This window comes from Triticum dicoccoides, chromosome 7B, assembly GCF_002162155.2.
Source record: "Triticum dicoccoides isolate Atlit2015 ecotype Zavitan chromosome 7B, WEW_v2.0, whole genome shotgun sequence".
Classification (NCBI taxonomy): Eukaryota; Viridiplantae; Streptophyta; class Magnoliopsida; order Poales; family Poaceae; genus Triticum; species Triticum dicoccoides.
The window spans coordinates 568,672,662-568,691,292 of record NC_041393.1 but is presented as its reverse complement, the minus strand read 5'-3'; positions in this window follow the sequence as shown (position 1 = coordinate 568,691,292).

Below are 18,631 nucleotides of genomic sequence, written 5' to 3'. Positions count from 1 at the left end.
GTCCGGCGCTGCCCCGCCTCCTACTCCTCCTGTCCGGCGCCGCCCCGCCTCCCCGGCGCCACCTTACTCTCCCCAACCTCACGGCCTCCTCCCTAGCGCCGCCATCTTCTTCCCCGTCCCCGAACATCACGGCGCCCCTCCCCACCACCCCCTCTCACTCCTGCTCGGCGCGCCTCCCTCCACAACCCCACGGCGCCGCCCCGCGACTCCCTGACACAAGCCCGACTGTTGGAAATATGCCCTAGAGGCAATAATAAAATGATTATTATTATATTTCCTTGTTCATGATAATTGTCTTTTATTCATGCTATAATTGTATTATCCGGAAATCGTAATACACGTGTGAATACTTAGACCACAACATGTCCCTAGTAAGCCTCTAGTTGACTAGCTCATTGATCAACAGATAGTCATGGTTTCCTGACTATGGACATTGGATGTCATTAATAACGGGATCACGTCATTAGGAGAATGATGTGATGGACAAGACCCAATCCTAAGCATAGCACAAAGATCGTGTAGTTCGTTTGCTAGAGCTTTTCCAATGTCAAGTATCTTTTCCTTAGACCATGAGATCGTGTAACTCCTGGATACCGTAGGAGTGATTTGGGTGTACCAAACGTCACAACGTAACTGGGTGACTATAAAGGTGCATTACAGGTATCTCCGAAAGTGTCTGTTGGGTTGACACGGATCGAGACTGGGATTTGTCACTCCGTATGACGGAGAGGTATCACTGGGCCCACTCGGTAGTGCATCATCATAATGAGCTCAAAGTGACCAAGTGTCTGGTCATGGGATCATGCACTACGGTACGAGTAAAGTGACTTGCCGGTAACAAGATTGAACGAGGTATTGGGATACCGACGATCAAATCTCGGGCAAGTAACATACCGATTGACAAAGGGAATTGTATACGGGGTTGCTTAAATCCTCAACATCGTGGTTCATCCGATGAGATCATCGAGGAGCGTGTGGGAGCCAACATGGGTATCCAGATCCCGCTGTTAGTTAATGACTGGAGAGCCGTCTCGGTCATGTCTGCATGTCTCCCGAACCCGTAGGGTCTACACACTTAAGGTTCGGTGACGCTAGGGTTGTATGAATATGAGTATGCAGCAAACCGAAAGTTGTTCGGAGTCCCGGATGAGATCCCGGACGTCACGAGGAGTTCCGAAATGGTTCGGAGGTAAAGAATTATATATGGGAAGTCGAGTTTCGGCCATCAGGAAAGTTTCGGGGTCCACCGGTATTGTATCGGGACCACCGGAAGGGTCCCGGGGGTCCACCGGGTGGGGCCACCTATCCCGGAGGGCCCCATGGGCTGAAGTGGGAGGGGAACCAGCCCCTGGTGGGCTGGTGCGCCCCCCTTGGGCCCCCCTCTGCGCCTAGGGTTGGGAACCCTAGGGAAGGGGGCGCCTCCACTTGCCTTGGGGGGCACTCCACCCTCCTTGGCCGCCGCCCCCCTAGAGATCCCATCTCTAGGGCCGGCTCCCCCCGGGGTCCCTATATAAAGAGGGGGGGTGGGAGGGCAACCGCACCCAACACCCTGGCGCCTCCCTCCCTTCCCTACTACACCTCCTCCTCCCGTAGTTGCTTGGCGAAGCCCTGCCGGAGCCCTGCTGCATCCACCACCACGCCGTCGTGCTGCTGGATCTTCATCAACCTCTCCTCCCCCCCTTGCTAGATCAAGGAGGAGACGTCATGCTGACCGTACGTGTGTTGAACGCGGAGGTGCCGTCCGTTCGGCGCTAGGATCTCCGGTGATTTGGATCACGACAAGAACGACTCCCTCAACCCCGTTCTCTTGAACGCTTCCGCACGCGATCTACAAGGGTATGTAGATGCACTCCTCTCTCTCGTTGCTTGATGAACTCATAGATTGATCTTGGTGAACGTAGGAAATTTTTTATTTTATGCAACGTTCCCCAACAGTGGTATCATGAGCCAGGTTTATGCGTAGTTCTCTATTGCACGAGTAGAACACAAATCTGTTGTGGGCGTAGATCTTGTCAACTTGCTTGCCATTACTAGTCTTATTTTGCTTCAGCGGTATTGTGGGATGAAGCGGCCCGGACCGACCTTACACATACGCTTACGTGAGACAGGTTCCACCGACTGACATGCACTAGTTGCATAAGGTGGCTAGCGGATGTCTGTCTCTCCCACTTTAGTTGGAGCGGATTCGATGAAAAGGGTCCTTACGAAGGGTAAATAGAAGTTGACAAAATCACGTTGTGGTTATTCGTAGGTAAGAAAACGTTCTTGCTAGAACCCAATTGCAGCCACGTAAAAGATGCAACTACAATTAGAGGACGTCTAACTTGTTTTTACAGCAATTGCTATGTGATGTGATATGGCCAAAAGTTGTGATGAATGATGAATGATATATTGTGATGCATGAGATCATGTTCTTGTAATAGGAATCACGACTTGCATGTCGATGAGTATGACAACCGGCAGGAGCCATAGGAGTTGTCTTAATTATTGTATGACCTGCGTGTCAATGATTTAACGCCATGTAATTACTTTACTTTATTGCGAAACCGTTAGCCATAGTAGTAGAAGTAATAGTTGGTGAGCAACTTCATGGAGACACGATGATGGAGATCATGATGATGGAGATCATGGTGTCATGCCGGTGACGAAGAGGATCATGGAGCCCCGAAGATGAAGATCAAAGGAGCTATATGATATTGGCCATATCATGTCACTACTATATAATTGCATGTGATGTTTATTATGTTTATGCATCTTGTTTACTTAGAACGACGGTAGTAAATAAGATGATCCCTTATAATAATTTTAAGAATGTGTTCCCCCTAACTGTGCGCCGTTGCTAAAGTTTGTTATTTCGAAGCACCACATGATGATCGGGTGTGATAAATCCTTACGTTCACATACAACGGGTGTAAGATAGTTTTACACATGCAAAAACACTTAGGTTTAACTTGACGAGCCTAGCATGTACAGACATGGCCTCGGAACACAGAGACCGAAAGGTCGAACATGAGTCGTATGGAAGATACGATCAACATGGAGATGTTCACCGATGATGACTAGTCTGTCTCACGTGATGATCGGACACGGCCTAGTCGACTCGGATCATGTAACACTTAGATGACTAGAGGGATGTCAAATCTGAGTGGGAGTTCATTAAATAATTTGATTAGATGAACTTAATTATCATGAACTTAGTCTAAAATCTTTGCAAAATATGTCTTGTAGATCAAATGGCCAACGCTCATGTCAACATGAACTTCAATGCGTTCCTAGAGAAAACCAAGCTGAAAGATGATGGCAGCAACTATTCGGACTGGGTCCGGAACCTGAGGATCATCCTCATAGCTGCCAAGAAAGCATATGTCCTAGAAGGACTGCTAGGTGAAGCACCCATCCCAGAGAACCAAGACGTTATGAACGCTTGGCAGTCACGTGCTGATGATTACTCCCTCGTTCAGTGCGGTATGCTTTACAGATTAGAACCGGGGCTCCAAAAGCGTTTTGAGCAACACGGAGCATATGAGATGTTCGAAGAGCTGAAAATGATTTTCTGAGCTCATGCCCGGGTCGAGAGATATGAGGTCTCCGACAAGTTCTATAGTTGTAAGATGGAGGAAAACAGTTCTGTCAGTGAGCACATACTCAAAATGTCTGGGTTGCACAACCGCTTGTCCCAGCTGGACATTAACCTCCCGGACGAGGCGATCATTGACAAAATCCTTCAGTCGCTCCCACCGAGCTACAAGAGCTTTGTGATGAACTACAATATGCAGGGGATGGTGAAAACTATTCCTGAAGTATTTTCAATGCTAAAGTCAGCAGAGGTAGAAATCAAGAAAGAACATCAAGTGTTGATGGTCAATAAAACCACCAAGTTCAAGAAGGGCAAGGGTAAGAAGAACTTCAAAAAGGACGGCAAAGATGTTGCCGCGCCCGGTAAGCCAGTTGCCAGGAAGAAGTCAAAGAATGGACCCAAGCCTGAGACTGAGTGCTTTTATTGCAAAGGGAAGGGTCACTGGAAGCGGAACTGCCCCAAATACTTAGCGGACAAGAAGGCCGGCAACACTAAAGGTATATTTGATATACATCTAATTGATGTGTACCTTACCAGTACTCGTAGTAACTCCTGGGTATTTGATACCGGTGCCGTTGCTCATATTTGTAACTCACAGCAGGAGCTGCGGAATAAGCGGAGACTGGCAAAGGACGAGGTGACGATGCGCGTCAGGAATGGTTCCAAGGTCGATGTGATCGTCGTCGGCACGCTACCTCTACATTTACCTACTGGATTAGTTTTAAACCTCAATAATTGTTATTTAGTGCCAAGTTTGAGCATGAACATTGTATCTGGATCTCGTTTAATGCGAGATGGCTACTCATTTAAATCCGAGAATAATGATTGTTCTATTTATATGAGAGATATGTTTTATGGTCATGCCCTGATGGTCAATGGTTTATTTTTGATGAATCTCGAACGTAATGTTACACATATTCATAGTGTGAATACCAAAAGATGTAAAGTTGATAACGATGGTCCCACATACTTGTGGCACTGCCGCCTTGGTCACATTGGTGTCAAGCGCATGAAGAAGCTCCATGCTGATGGACTTTTAGAGTCTCTCGATTATGAATCATTTGACACATGCGAACCATGCCTCATGGGCAAAATGACCAAGACTCCGTTCTCCAGAACAATGGAGCGAGCAACCAACTTATTGGAAATCATACATACTGATGTGTGTAGTCCAATGAGCGTTGAGGCTCACGGAGGATATCGTTATGTTCTCACTCTCACTAATGACTTAAGTAGATATGGGTATGTCTACTTGATGAAACACAAGTCTGAAACCTTTGAAAAGTTCAAGGAATTTCAAAATGAAGTAGAGAATCAACGTGACCGAAAGATAAAATTCTTACGATCAGATCGTGGAGGAGAATATTTAAGTCACGAATTTGGTACACACTTAAGAAAATGTGGAATCGTTTCACAACTCACGCCGCCTGGAACACCTCAGCATAACGGTGTGTCCGAACGTCGTAATCGCACTCTATTGGATAGGGTGCGATCTATGATGTCTCTTACCGATTTACCGCTATTATTTTGGGGATACGCTCTAGAGACAGCTACATTCACTTTAAATAGGGCACCGTCTAAATACGTTGATACGACACTGTATGAATTATGGTTTGGGAAGAAACCTAAGTTGTCATTTCTAAAAGTTTGGGGATGCGATGCTTATGTTAAGAAACTTCAACCTGAAAAGCTCAAACCCAAGTCAGAAAAATGCGTCTTCATAGGATACCCTAAGGAAACCATTGGATATACCTTCTACCTTAGATCCGAAGGCAAGATCTTTGTTGCGAAGAACGGATCCTTTCTGGAAAAAGAGTTTCTCTCGAAAGGAGTAAGTGGGAGGAAAGTAGAACTCGATGAAGTACTACCTCTTGAACCGGAAAGTAGTGCAGCTCAGGAAATTGTTCCTGTGGTGCCTACACCGACTGGAGAGGAAATTAATGGTGATGATCAAGGTACTTCGGATCAAGTTGCTACTGAACTTCGTAGGTCCACAAGGACACGCTCCACACCAGAGTGGTATGGCAACCCTGTCCTGGAAATCTTGTTGTTAGACAACGGTGAACCTTCGAACTATGAAGAAGCGATGGCGGGCCCAGATTCCAACAAATGGCTTGAAGCCATGCAATCCGAGATAGAATCCATGTATGAAAACAAAGTATGGACTTTAACAGACTTGCCCGATGATCGGCGAGCGATAGAAAACAAATGGATCTTTAAGAAGACAGACGTGGATGGTAATATTACCATCTATAAAGCTCGACTTGTCGCTAAGGGTTATCGGCAAGTTCAAGGGGTTGACTACGATGAGACTTTCTCTCCCGTAGCGAAGCTGAAGTCCGTCCGAATCATGTTAGCAATTGCCGCATACTATGATTATGAGATATGGCAGATGGACGTCAAAACGGCATTCCTTAACGGCTATCTTAAGGAAGAACTGTATATGATGCAGCCGGAAGGTTTTGTCGATCCTAAAAATGCTAACAAGGTATGCAAGCTCCAGCGATCCATTTATGGGCTGGTGCAAGCATCTCGGAGTTGGAACATTATCTTTGATGAGATGATCAAAGCGTTTGGGTTTATGCAGACTTATGGAGAAGCCTGCGTTTACAAGAAAGTGAGTGGGAGCTCTGTAGCATTTCTCATATTATATGTAGATGACATACTTCTGATGGGAAATGATATAGAACTTTTGGACAACATTAAGGCCTACTTGAATAAGTGTTTTTCAATGAAGGACCTTGGAGAAGCTGCTTACATATTAGGCATCAAGATCTATAGGGATAGATCGAGACGCCTCATAGGTCTTTCACAAAGCACATACCTTGATAAGATTTTGAAGAAGTTCAAAATGGATCAGTCCAAGAAAGGGTTCTTGCCTGTATTGCAAGGTGTGAGATTGAGCTCAGCTCAATGCCCGACCACGGCAAAAGATAAAGAAGAGATGAGTGTCATCTCCTATGCCTCGGCCATAGGATCTATTATGTATGCCATGCTATGTACCAGACTTGATGTAAACCTTGCCGTAAGTTTGGTAGGAAGGTACCAAAGTAATCTCGGCAAGGAACACTGGACAGCATTCAAGAATATCCTGAAGTACCTGAAAAGGACAAAGGACATGTTTCTCGTTTATGGAGGTGACGAAGAGCTCGTCGTAAAGGGTTACGTCGATGCTGCTTCGACACCGATCTGGATGACTCTAAGTCACAAACCGGATACGTGTATATGTTGAGTCGTGGAGCAGTAAGCTGGTGCAGTTGCAAGTAGAGCGTCGTGGCGGGATCTACATATGAAGCGGAGTACATGGCAGCCTCGGAGGCAGCACATGAAGCAATATGGATGAAGGAGTTCATCACCGACCTAGGAGTCATACCCAATGCGTCGAGGCCAATCACTCTCTTATGTGACAACACTGGAGCTATTGCCCTTGCCAAGGAGCCCAGGTTTCACAAGAAGACCAGGCACATCAAGCGTCGTTTCAACTCCATCCGTGAAAATGTTCAAGATGGAGACATAGATATTTGCAAAGTACATACGGATCTGAATGTCGCAGATCCGTTGACTAAACCTCTTCCGTGGGCAAAACATGATCAACACCAAAACTCTATGGGTGTTCGATTCATCACAATGTAACTAGATTATTGACTCTAGTGCAAGTGGGAGACTGTTGGAAATATGCCCTAGAGGCAATAATAAAATGATTATTATTATATTTCCTTGTTCATGATAATTGTCTTTTATTCATTCTATAATTGTATTATCCGGAAATCGTAATACACGTGTGAATACTTAGACCACAACATGTCCCTAGTAAGCCTCTAGTTGACTAGCTCGTTGATCAACAGATAGTCATGGTTTCCTGACTATGGACATTGGATGTCATTGATAATAGGATCACATCATTAGGAGAATGATGTGATGGACAAGACTCAATCCTAAGCATAGCACAAAGATCGAGTAGTTCATTTGCTAGAGCTTTTCCAATGTCAAGTATCTTTTCCTTAGACCATGAGATCGTGTAACTCCCGGATACCGTAGGAGTGCTTTGGGTGTACCAAACGTCACAACGTAACTGGGTGACTATAAAGGTGCACTACAGGTATCTCCGAAAGTGTCTGTTGGGTTGACACGGATCGAGACTGGGATTTGTCACTCCGTATGACGGAGAGGTATCACTGGGCCACTCGGTAGTGCATCATCATAATGAGCTCAAAGTGTCCAAGTGTCTGGTCACGGGATCATGCATTACGGTACGAGTAAAGTGACTTGCCGGTAACGAGATTGAACGAGGTATTGGGATACCGACGGTCGAATCTCGGGCAAGTAACATACCGATTGACAAAGGGAATTGTATACGGGGTTGCCTAATTCCTCGACATCGTGGTTCATCCGATGAGATCATCAAGGAGCATGTGGGAGCCAACATGGGTATCCAGATCCCGCTGTTGGTTATTGACCGGAGAGCCGTCTCGGTCATGTCTGCATGTCTTCCGAACCCGTAGGGTCTACACACTTAAGGTTCGGTGACGCTAGGGTTGTATGAATATCAGTATGCAGCAAACCAAAAGTTGTCCGGAGTCCCGGTTGAGATCCCGGACGTCATGAGGAGTTCCGGAATGGTCCGGAGGTAAAGAATTATATATGGGAAGTCGTTTTTCGGCCATCGGGAAAGTTTCGGGGGTTACCTGTATTGTACCGGGACCACCGGAAGGTCCCGGGGGTCCACCAGGTGGGGCCACCCATCCCGGAGGGCCCCATGGGCTGAAGTGGGAGGGGAACCAGCCCCTGGTGGGCTGGTGCTCCCTCCTGGGCCCCCCCCTCTGCGCCTAGGGTTGGGGACCCTAGGGGAGGGGGCGCCTCCACTTCCCTTGGGGGGCAAGTCTCCCCCCTTGGCCGCCCCCCCTAGGAGATCCCATATCTTAGGGCTGGCGCCCCCCCTGGGGTCCCTATATAAAGAGGGGGGGGGGGTGAGAGGGCAGCCGCACGCTGACATCTGGCACCTTCCTACCCCCCTTGCTACACCTCCTCCTCCCGTAGTCGCTTGGCGAAGCCCTGCCAGAACCCTGCTGCATCCACCACCACGCCGTCGTGCTGCTGGATCTTCATCAACCTCTCCTTCCCCCTTGCTGGATCAAGAAGGAGGAGACGTCACGCTGACCGTACGTGTGTTGAACGCGGAGGTGCCGTCCGTTCGGCGCTAGGATCTCCGGTGATTTGGATCACGACGAGTACGACTCCCTCAACCCCGTTCTCTTGACCGCTTCCGCTTGCGATATACAAGGGTATATAGATGCACTCCTCTCTCTCGTTGCTAGATGAACTCATAGATTGATCTTGGTGAACGTAGGAATTTTTTTATTTTATGCAACATTCCCCAACAGTGGCATCATGAGCTAGGTCTATGCGTAGTTCTCTATTGCATGAGTAGAACACAAATCTGTTGTGGGCGTAGATGTTGTCAACTTTCTTGCCACTACTAGTCTTATCTTGCTTCAGCAGTATTGTGGGATGAAGCAGCCCGGACCGACCTTACACGTACGCTTACGTGAGACAGGTTCCACCGACTGACTTGCACTAGTTGCATAAGGTGGCTAGTGGGTGTCTGTCTCTCCCACTTTAGTTGGAGCGGATTCGATGAAAAGGGTCCTTATGAAGGGTAAATAGAAGTTGACAAATCACGTTGGGGTTATTTGTAGGTAAGAAAACGTTCTTGCTAGAACCCTATTGCAGCCACGTAAAAGATGCAACAACAATTAGAGGACGTCTAACTTGTTCTTGCAGCAATTGCTTTGTGATGTGATATGGCCAAAAGTTGTGATGAATGATGAATGATATATTGAGATGTATGAGATCATATTCTTGTAATAGGAATCACGACTTGCATGTCGATGAGTATGACAACCGGCAGGAGCCATAGGAGTTGTCTTAATTATTGTATGACCTACGTGTCAATGATTTAACGCCATGTAATTACTTTACTTTATTGCTAAACCGTTAGTCATAGTAGTAGAAGTAATAGTTGGCGAGCAACTTCATGGAGACACGATGATGGAGATCATGGTGTCATGCCGGTGACGAAGATGATCATGGAGCCCCGAAGATGGAGATCAAAGGAGCTATATGATATTGGCCATATCATGTCACTACTATATAATTGCATGTGATGTTTATTATGTTTATGCATCTTGTTTACTTAGAACGACGATAGTAAATAAGATGATCCCTTATAATAATTTCAAGAAAGTGTTCCTCCTAACTGTGCGCCGTTGCTAAAGTTCGTCGTTTCGAAGGACCTCGTGATGATCGGGTGTGATAGATTCTTACATTCACATACAACGGGTGTAAGACAGTTTTACACATGCAAAAACACTTAGGTTAACTTGACGAGCCTAGCATGTACAGACATGGCCCCGGAATACAGAGACCGAAAGGTCGAACATGAGTCGTATGGAAGATACGATCAACATGGAGATGTTCACCGATGATGACTAGTCCGTCTCACGTGATGATCGGACACGGCCTAGTCGACTCGGATCATGTAACACTTAGATGACTAGAGGGATGTCAAATCTGAGTGGGAGTTCATTAAATAATTTGATTAGATGAACTTAATTATCATGAACTTAGTCTAAAATCTTTGCAAAATATGTCTTGTGGATCAAATGGCCAACACTCATGTCAACATAAACTTCAACGCGTTCCTAGAGAAAACCAAGCTAAAAGATGATGGCAGCAACTATACGGACTGGGTCCGGAACTTGAGGATCATCCTCATAGCTGCCAAGAAAGCATATGTCCTAGAAGGACCGCTAGGTGAAGCACCCATCCCAGAGAACCAAGACGTTATGAACGCTTGGCAGTCACGTGCTGATGATTACTCCCTCGTTCAGTGCGGCATGCTTTACAACTTAGAACCGGGGCTCCAAAAGCATTTTGAGCAACACGGAGCATATGAGATGTTCGAGGAGCTGAAAATGATTTTCCAATTTCATGCCCGGGTCGAGAGATATGAAGTCTCCAACAAGTTCTATAGTTGTAAGATGGAGGAAAATAGTTCTGTCAGTGAGCACATACTCAAAATGTCTGGGTTGCACAACCGCCTGTCCTAGCTGGACATTAACCTCCCGGACGAGGCTGTCATTGACAAAATCCTTCAGTCGCTCCCACCGAGCTACAAGAGCTTTGTGATGAACTACAATATGCAGGGGATGGAGAAAACTATTTCTGAAGTATTTTCAATGCTGAAGTCAGCAGAGGTAGAAATCAAGAAAGAACATCAAGTGTTGATGGTCAATAAAACCACCAAATTCAAGAAGGGCAAGGGAAAGAAGAACTTCAAGAAGGACGGCAAGGATGTTGCCGCGCCCGGTAAGCCAGTTGCCGGGAAGAAGTCAAAGAATGGACCCAAGCCTGAGTCTGAGTGCTTTTATTGCAAAGGGAAGGGTCACTGGAAGCGGAACTGCCCCAAATACTTAGCATACAAGAAGGCCGGCAACACTAAAGGTATATGTGATATACATGTAATTGATGTGTACCTTACCAGTACTCGTAGTAACTCCTGGGTATTTGATACCGGTGCCGTTGCTCATATTTGTAACCCACAGCAGGAGCTGCGAATAAGCGGAGACTAGCGAAGGACGAGGTGATGATGCGCGTCGGGAATGGTTCCAAGGTCAATGTGATCGCCGTCGGCACGCTACCTCTACATTTACCTACGGGATTAGTTTTAAACCTCAATAATTGTTATTTAGTGCCAAGTTTGAGCATGAACATTGTATCTGGATCTCGTTTAATGCGAGATGGCTACTCATTTAAATCCGAGAATAATGGTTGTTCTATTTATATGAGAGATATGTTTTATGATCATGCCCCGATGGTCAATGGTTTATTCTTAATGAATCTCGAACGTAATGTTACACATATTCATAGTGTGAATACCAAAAGATGTAAAGTTGATAACGATAGTCCCACATACTTGTGGCACTGCCGCCTTGGCCACATTGGTGTCAAGCGCATGAAGAAGCTCCATGCTGATGGACTTTTAGAGTCTCTCGATTATGAATCATTTGACACATGCGAACCATGCCTCATGGGCAAAATGACCAAGACTCCGTTCTCCGGAACAATGGAGCGAGCAACCAACTTATTGGAAATCATACATACTAATGTGTGTGGTCCAATGAGCGTTGAGGCTCACGGAGGATATCGTTATGTTCTCACTCTTACTGATGATTTTAGTAGATATGGGTATGTCTACTTGATGAAACACAAGTCTGAGACCTTTGAAAAGTTCAAGGAATTTCAGAATGAAGTAAAGAATCAACATGACCGAAAGATAAAATTCTTACGATCAGATCGTGGAGGAGAATATTTAAGTCACGAATTTGGTACGCACTTAAGAAAATGTGGAATCGTTTCACAACTCACGCCGCCTGGAACACCTCAGCGTAACGGTGTGACCGAACGTCGTAATCGCACTCTATTGGATATGGTGCGATCTATGATGTCTCTTACCGATTTACCGCTATCATTTTGGGGATACGCTCTAGAGACAGCTACATTCACTTTAAATAGGACTCCGTCTAAATCCGTTGAGACGACACCATATGAATTATGGTTTGGGAAGAAACCTAAGCTGTCCTTTCTAAAAGTTTGGGGATGCGATGCTTATGTCAAGAAACTTCAACCTGAAAAGCTCGAACCCAAGTCGGAAAAATGCGTCTTCATAGGATACCCTAAGGAAACCATTGGGTATACCTTCTACCTTAGATCCGAAGGCAAGATCTTTGTTGCCAAGAACGGATCCTTTCTGGAAAAAGAGTTTCTCTCGAAAGGAGTAAGTGGGAGGAAAGTAGAACTCGATGAAGTACTACCTCTTGAACCGGAAAGTAGTGCAGCTCAGGAAAATGTTCCTGCGGTGCCTACACCGACTGGAGAGGAAATTAATGATGATGATCAAGGTACTTCGGATCAAGTTTCTAATGAACTTCATAGGTCCACAAGGACACGTTCCACACCGGAGTGGTATGGCAACCCTGTCCTGGAAATCATGTTGTTAGACAACGGTGAACCTTCGAATTATGAAGAAGCGATGGCGGGCCCAGATTCCAACAAATGGCTTGAAGCCATGCAATCCGAGATAGAATCCATGTGTGAAAACAAAGTATGGACTTTGACAGACTTGCCCGATGATCGGTGAGCGATAGAAAACAAATGGATCTTTAAGAAGAAGACGGACGCGGATGGTAATATTACCATCTATAAAGTTCGACTTGTCGCTAAGGGTTATCGGCAAGTTCAAGGGGTTGACTGCGATGAGACATTCTCTCCCGTAGCGAAGCTGAAGTCCGTCCGAATCATGTTAGCAATTGCCGCATACTATGATTATGAGATATGGCAGATGGACGTCAAAACGGCATTCCTTAACGGCTATCTTAAGGAAGAACTGTATATGATGCAGCCGGAAGGTTTTGTCGATCCCAAAAATGCTAACAAGGTATGCAAGCTCCAGCGATCCATTTATGGGCTGGTGCAAGCATCTCGGAGTTGGAACATTCGCTTTAATGAGATGATTAAAGCGTTTGGGTTTATCCAGACTTAGGAAGAAGCCTGTGTTTACAAGAAAGTGAGTGGGAGCTCTGTAGCATTTCTCATATTATATGTAGATGACATACTTTTGATGGGAAATGCTATAGAACTTTTGGACAGCATTAAGGCCTACTTGAATAAGTGTTTTTCAATGAAGGACCTTGGAGAAGCTGCTTACATATTAGGCATCAAGATCTATAGGGATAGATCGAGACGCCTCATAGGTCTTTCACAAAGCACATACCTTGATAAGATATTGAAGAAGTTCAAAATGGATCAGTCCAAGAAAGGGTTCTTGCCTGTATTGCAAGGTGTGAGATTGAGCTCGGCTCAATGCCCGACCACACCAAAGATAAAGAAGAGATGAGTGTCATCCCCTATGCCTCAGCCATAGTATCTATTATGTATGTCATGCTGTGTACCAGGCCTGATGTAAACCTTGTCATAAGTTTGGTAGGAAGGTACCAAAGTAATCCCGGCAAGGAACACTGGACAGCAGTCAAGAATATCCTGAAGTACCTAAAAAGGACAAAGGACATGTTTCTCGTTTATGGAGGTGACGAGGAGCTCGTCGTAAAGGGTTACATCGATGCCAGCTTCGACACAGATCTGGATGACTCTAAGTCACAAACCGGATACATGTATATGTTGAATCGTGGAGCAGTAAGCTGGTGCAGTTGCAAGCAGAGCGTCGTGGCGGGATCTACATGTGAAGCGGAGTACATGGCAGCCTCGGAGGCATCACATGAAGCAATATGGATGAAGGAGTTCATCACCGACCTAGGAGTCATACCCAATGCGTCGGGGCAAATCACTCTCTTCTGTGACAACACTGGAGCTATTGCCCTTGCCAAGGAGCCCAGGTTTCACAAGAAGACCAGGCACATCAAGCGTCGTTTCAACTCCATCCGTGAAAATGTTCAAGATGGAGACATAGATATTTGCAAAGTACATACGGATCTGAATGTCGCAGATCCATTGACTAAACCTCTTCCGCGAGCAAAACATGATCAACACCAGAACTCTATGGGTGTTCGATTCATCGCAGTGTAACTAGATTATTTACTCTAGTGCAAGTGGGAGACTGTTGGAAATATGCCCTAGAGGCAATAATAAAAGGATTATTATTATATTTCCTTGTTCATGATAATTGTCTTTTATTCATGCTATAATTGTATTATTCGGAAATCGTAATACACGTGTGAATACATAGACCACAACATGTCCCTAGTGAGCCTCTAGTTGACTAGCTTGTTGATTAACAGATAGTCATGGTTTCCTGACTATGGACATTGGATGTCATTGATAACGGGATCACATCATTAGGAGAATGATGTGATGGACAAGACCCAATCCTAAGCATAGCACAAGATCGTGTAGTTCGTTTGCCAGAGCTTTTCCAATGTCAAGTATCTTTTTCTTAGACCATGAGATCATGTAACTTCCGGATACCGTAGGAGTGCTTTGGGTGTACCAAACATCACAACGTAATTGGATGACTATAAAGGTGCACTACAGGTATCTTCAAAAGTGTCTGTTGGGTTGACACGGATCGAGACTAGGATTTGTCACTTCGTATGATGGAGAGGTATCTTTGGGCCCACTCGGTAATGCATCATTATAATGAGCTCAAAGTGACCAAGTGTCTGGTCACGGGATCATGCATTACGTTACGAGTAAAGTGACTTGCCGGTAACGAGGTTGAACGAGGTATTGGGATACCGACGATCGAATCTCAGGCAAGTAACGTACCGATTGACAAAGGGAATTGTATACGGGGTTGCTTAAATCCTCGACATCGTGGTTCATCCGATGAGATCATCGAGGAGTATGTGGGAGCCAACATGGGTATCCAGATCCCGCTGTTGGTTATTGACCGGAGAGCCGTCTTGGTCATGTCTACATGTCTCCCGAACCCGTAGGGTCTACACACTTAAGGTTCGGTGACGCTAGGGTTGTAAAGATATTAGTATGCAGCAAACAGAAAGTTGTTCGGAGTCCCAGATGAGATCTCGGACGTCACGAGGAGTTCCGGAATGGTCCGGAGGTAAAGAATTATATATGGGAAGTCGTTTTTCGGCCATCGGGAAAGTTTCTGGGGTTACCGGTATTGTACCGGGACCACCGGAAGGGTCCCGGGGGTCCATTGGGTGGGGCCACCCATCATGGAGGGCCCCATGGGCTGAAGTGGGAGGGGAACCAGCCCCAAGTGGGCTGGTGCGCCCCCCTGGGCCCCCCTCTGCGCCTAGGGTTGGGAACCCTAGGGGAGGGGGCGCCTCCACTTGCCTTGGGGGGCAAGTCTCCCCCCTTGGCGGTCGCCCCCCCTAGGAGATCCCATCTCCTAGGGCCGGCTCCCCCCTGGGGTACCTATATAAAGAGGGGGGGTGGGAGGGCAGCCGCACCCTGACATCTGGCGCCTCCCTACCCCCCTTGCTACACCTCCTCCTCCCGTAGTCGCTTGGCGAAGCCCTGCCGGAACCCTGCTGCATCCACCACCACGCCGTCGTGCTGCTGGATCTTCATCAACCTCTCCTTCCCCCTTGCTGGATCAAGAAGGAGGAGACGTCACGCTGACCGTACGTGTGTTGAACGCGGAGGTGCCGTCCGTTCCGCACTAGGATATCCGGTGATTTGGATTACGACGAGTACGACTCCCTCAACCCCGTTCTCTTGAACGCTTCCGCTCACGATCTACAAGGGTATGTAGATGCACTACTCTCTCTCGTTGCTAGATGAACTCATAGATTAATCTTGGTGAACGTAGAATTTTTTTTATTTTATGCAACGTTCCCCAATAGTTAGGTATATAGAAGACTACTTCCTTCCTCCCATAATATAGGAATGTTTTTATATTATGGGACGAAGGGAGTATATGATCTTTATTTTGTTTATAATATGCGTATGTCCGGTTGAACTGGAGTCACAAAAAAATCCAACATTTTTTCTGAAAGAAGGCCTAGGCTCGGCGTTATCTTGATGATGCCCTGATAAACATGAAAAGCGAAAGAACATGGTAAAGGGTACAAGGCACTGAATGATCAGCTTACAATACATCAAACAAACCAAGCAAACTAAAAATCCACAAGAAGCATCGCTTGACCGTCGAGGTCCTTAGCCACCAAGCGAAATACCAAGGCACGGAGGTAGATGATGAACACACTGTGAGCACAGTGAGGGGGGGGGGGGGATCACACTCGTCTACCACAGTATGGTTGAACCGAGTTGAATTGGCTTCCACCTCCATCGCCGGAAAGGACCCACCTGCTCTCTTGCCCTGGATCAAACGACGCTGCACCATCAGTCGGTAGATTCACTCACCTTGAGCTCGAGTAGAAGCAACCGACAGTCGATGGGGCAGAAACCTAGCAGAACCACCCACCCAAGACGAGCTCTCCGTAGGATCAACACCATGGCCGCCCATAGAGGCCACTTGGGGTGACATAAGCGACCGTAGTGGCACTTCGGAATGAGTGGTGGCACAGGAGCGGGCGCCGCAGAAGCAAAGCGCCAAGCCACCACCAAACATTCGTTGCCAACAACTAAGCAAACTCGCAGCACCAACATTCCACAATGGTGCCTCAAAGAAGGGGACATCACAAGAATGTTGCCGCCGCCAAATACAAAAAGGATTGGGTTTTCACCCGGGAACTAGGGAAAGAAGGGAAGGGTCCTCGACGTCGCATCCAAGGAGGAAGGCGGGACCCACGGGCGCCGTCGCCGTTGTGTCCATCCATGAGCCAGAGGTTTCTCACGGAACCCTACCCCCGCCATGAGCCATCTGAACTCGGATCCAGCGACCAAAGGTTGCCATGAAACAGGATCCAGAAGCAGTGCACTAGGCACTCTGGCTAGGACGGCCCCGATGACAGAGAGGCACCAACACCACCACGTCGCCACCAGGGAGTGGGCAAGCCGCCGAAGCCAAGGAGTATGGGGGCCAACAGCCGCACATCGTCATAGAAAAGGTTGGGACCTGCCGCAAGAGGGAAAAACAGTTGACATATAAATGTATTGCCTAGTCTCTTTTTTATATCGGTTTTTTGGTTGCATTAGCTAGAGCAAGGAAGAGGCGTCCCACCGCGGCTGCCTTGGCCAGCCAACAGCAGTCGCCCCGTGAGCAAGAGAGCGACCCATGAGACGGGCTAGGTTTTTCTTCTCCTGGATCAAAAAAATAAAAAAAATCTAACATGCGTCGTGTACCAGTACATCAGACATGCCGCTTCCCTGGCTCCCCACACGTGGCTGTCTAGCTACGATACATCCGTGTATGACGCTCTCACTCTCTCCGAGTTCATAGCGCGTACATCTCGCGGTCTCTCTGTCCGATTATATGATCGACAACCCTCGTGTATACTGACGACCGTTGGATATACGGCGTACGGTGGACCTTGCACGCGGAGTTCCCAGCCGCCCGCACACGTAACACCCACGATACATGCAAGCTCATCAGCGCGCTGTGGCTAGCATTCGAACAAAAACGCCGCCGCCGGTCTCCGCCCTTTTATACGATACATGGCGCGCGACGACCTCATCATCGCCGTTCCCAGCGGTTTGCAGAGCACATCTCTAGCACAAACATCAGATTGACGATGCGATCCATGTTTGTTGCGGCGGTGACGATCTTGGTGGTGCTGCTGATCATGGCGTTGCTCGTCACCGGGAGCTCGGGGCCACGGGTGCTGGGCGTCGAACCTGCCGTTCAGCCTCTCCGGCACTCGTATCTGCGGCGGCTGTCGGCGTCGGAAGAGCCAGGCTCGTCGTGCAAGACGAATAGCCCGACAGGTGGCTGCTGTTGTGAGGCAGACGGACCGGCCGGGGCTTGATCACTCGAACACGGACCGACCGTCAGCTCTCTGCGGACCCTTTGCAAGTAGTAGTAGTATTTCGTTTCAATAACTTCTTCTATATCCAATGCACTCTCAATTGGAGAGAAGGATCTGCCCACATATTGGTTAATGTAATGTTGCTGTGAACTTTTGGTAAATAAAAAATGAAGCCGCTTATATGTAGCTTTGGCTCTTCTAAAAAAAATAGCTTTGGCACTCTTGGCCAACGCTAGGCGCCGGTCGACCGGCCCAATTTCGGCCTGTCGTCGCGCATGCGTTGGATCAAAACTTCCTGCGTCGTCTGATGCCTGTAACCGTTAGCTCTAATCGGTCTCATCCTAAAATAGTCAGCATGAGGAGGATATAGAACACTGGGGAAATTGCGTGCACACATGCCGGACTCTGCGCTCGTCGGCCGCCTGCGCTCGTCCTCGGCTTCCCGCTCTTGCCGGCCACCCGCACCCCGTGCTCGCCAGCCTCTCGTGGCGCCGTGCTCGCCGGCAGCTGCTCGTGCTTGCTGATCGGCCAACGATAAGGGTTGCAGCTTCTCGCCGGTCGGTCGTAGCTTCTTCGCCGACTCGTTGCAGCACCACATTGTATCCTTTGCCTCTTATCGGCGTCACCTTTGGCACCATCCTCA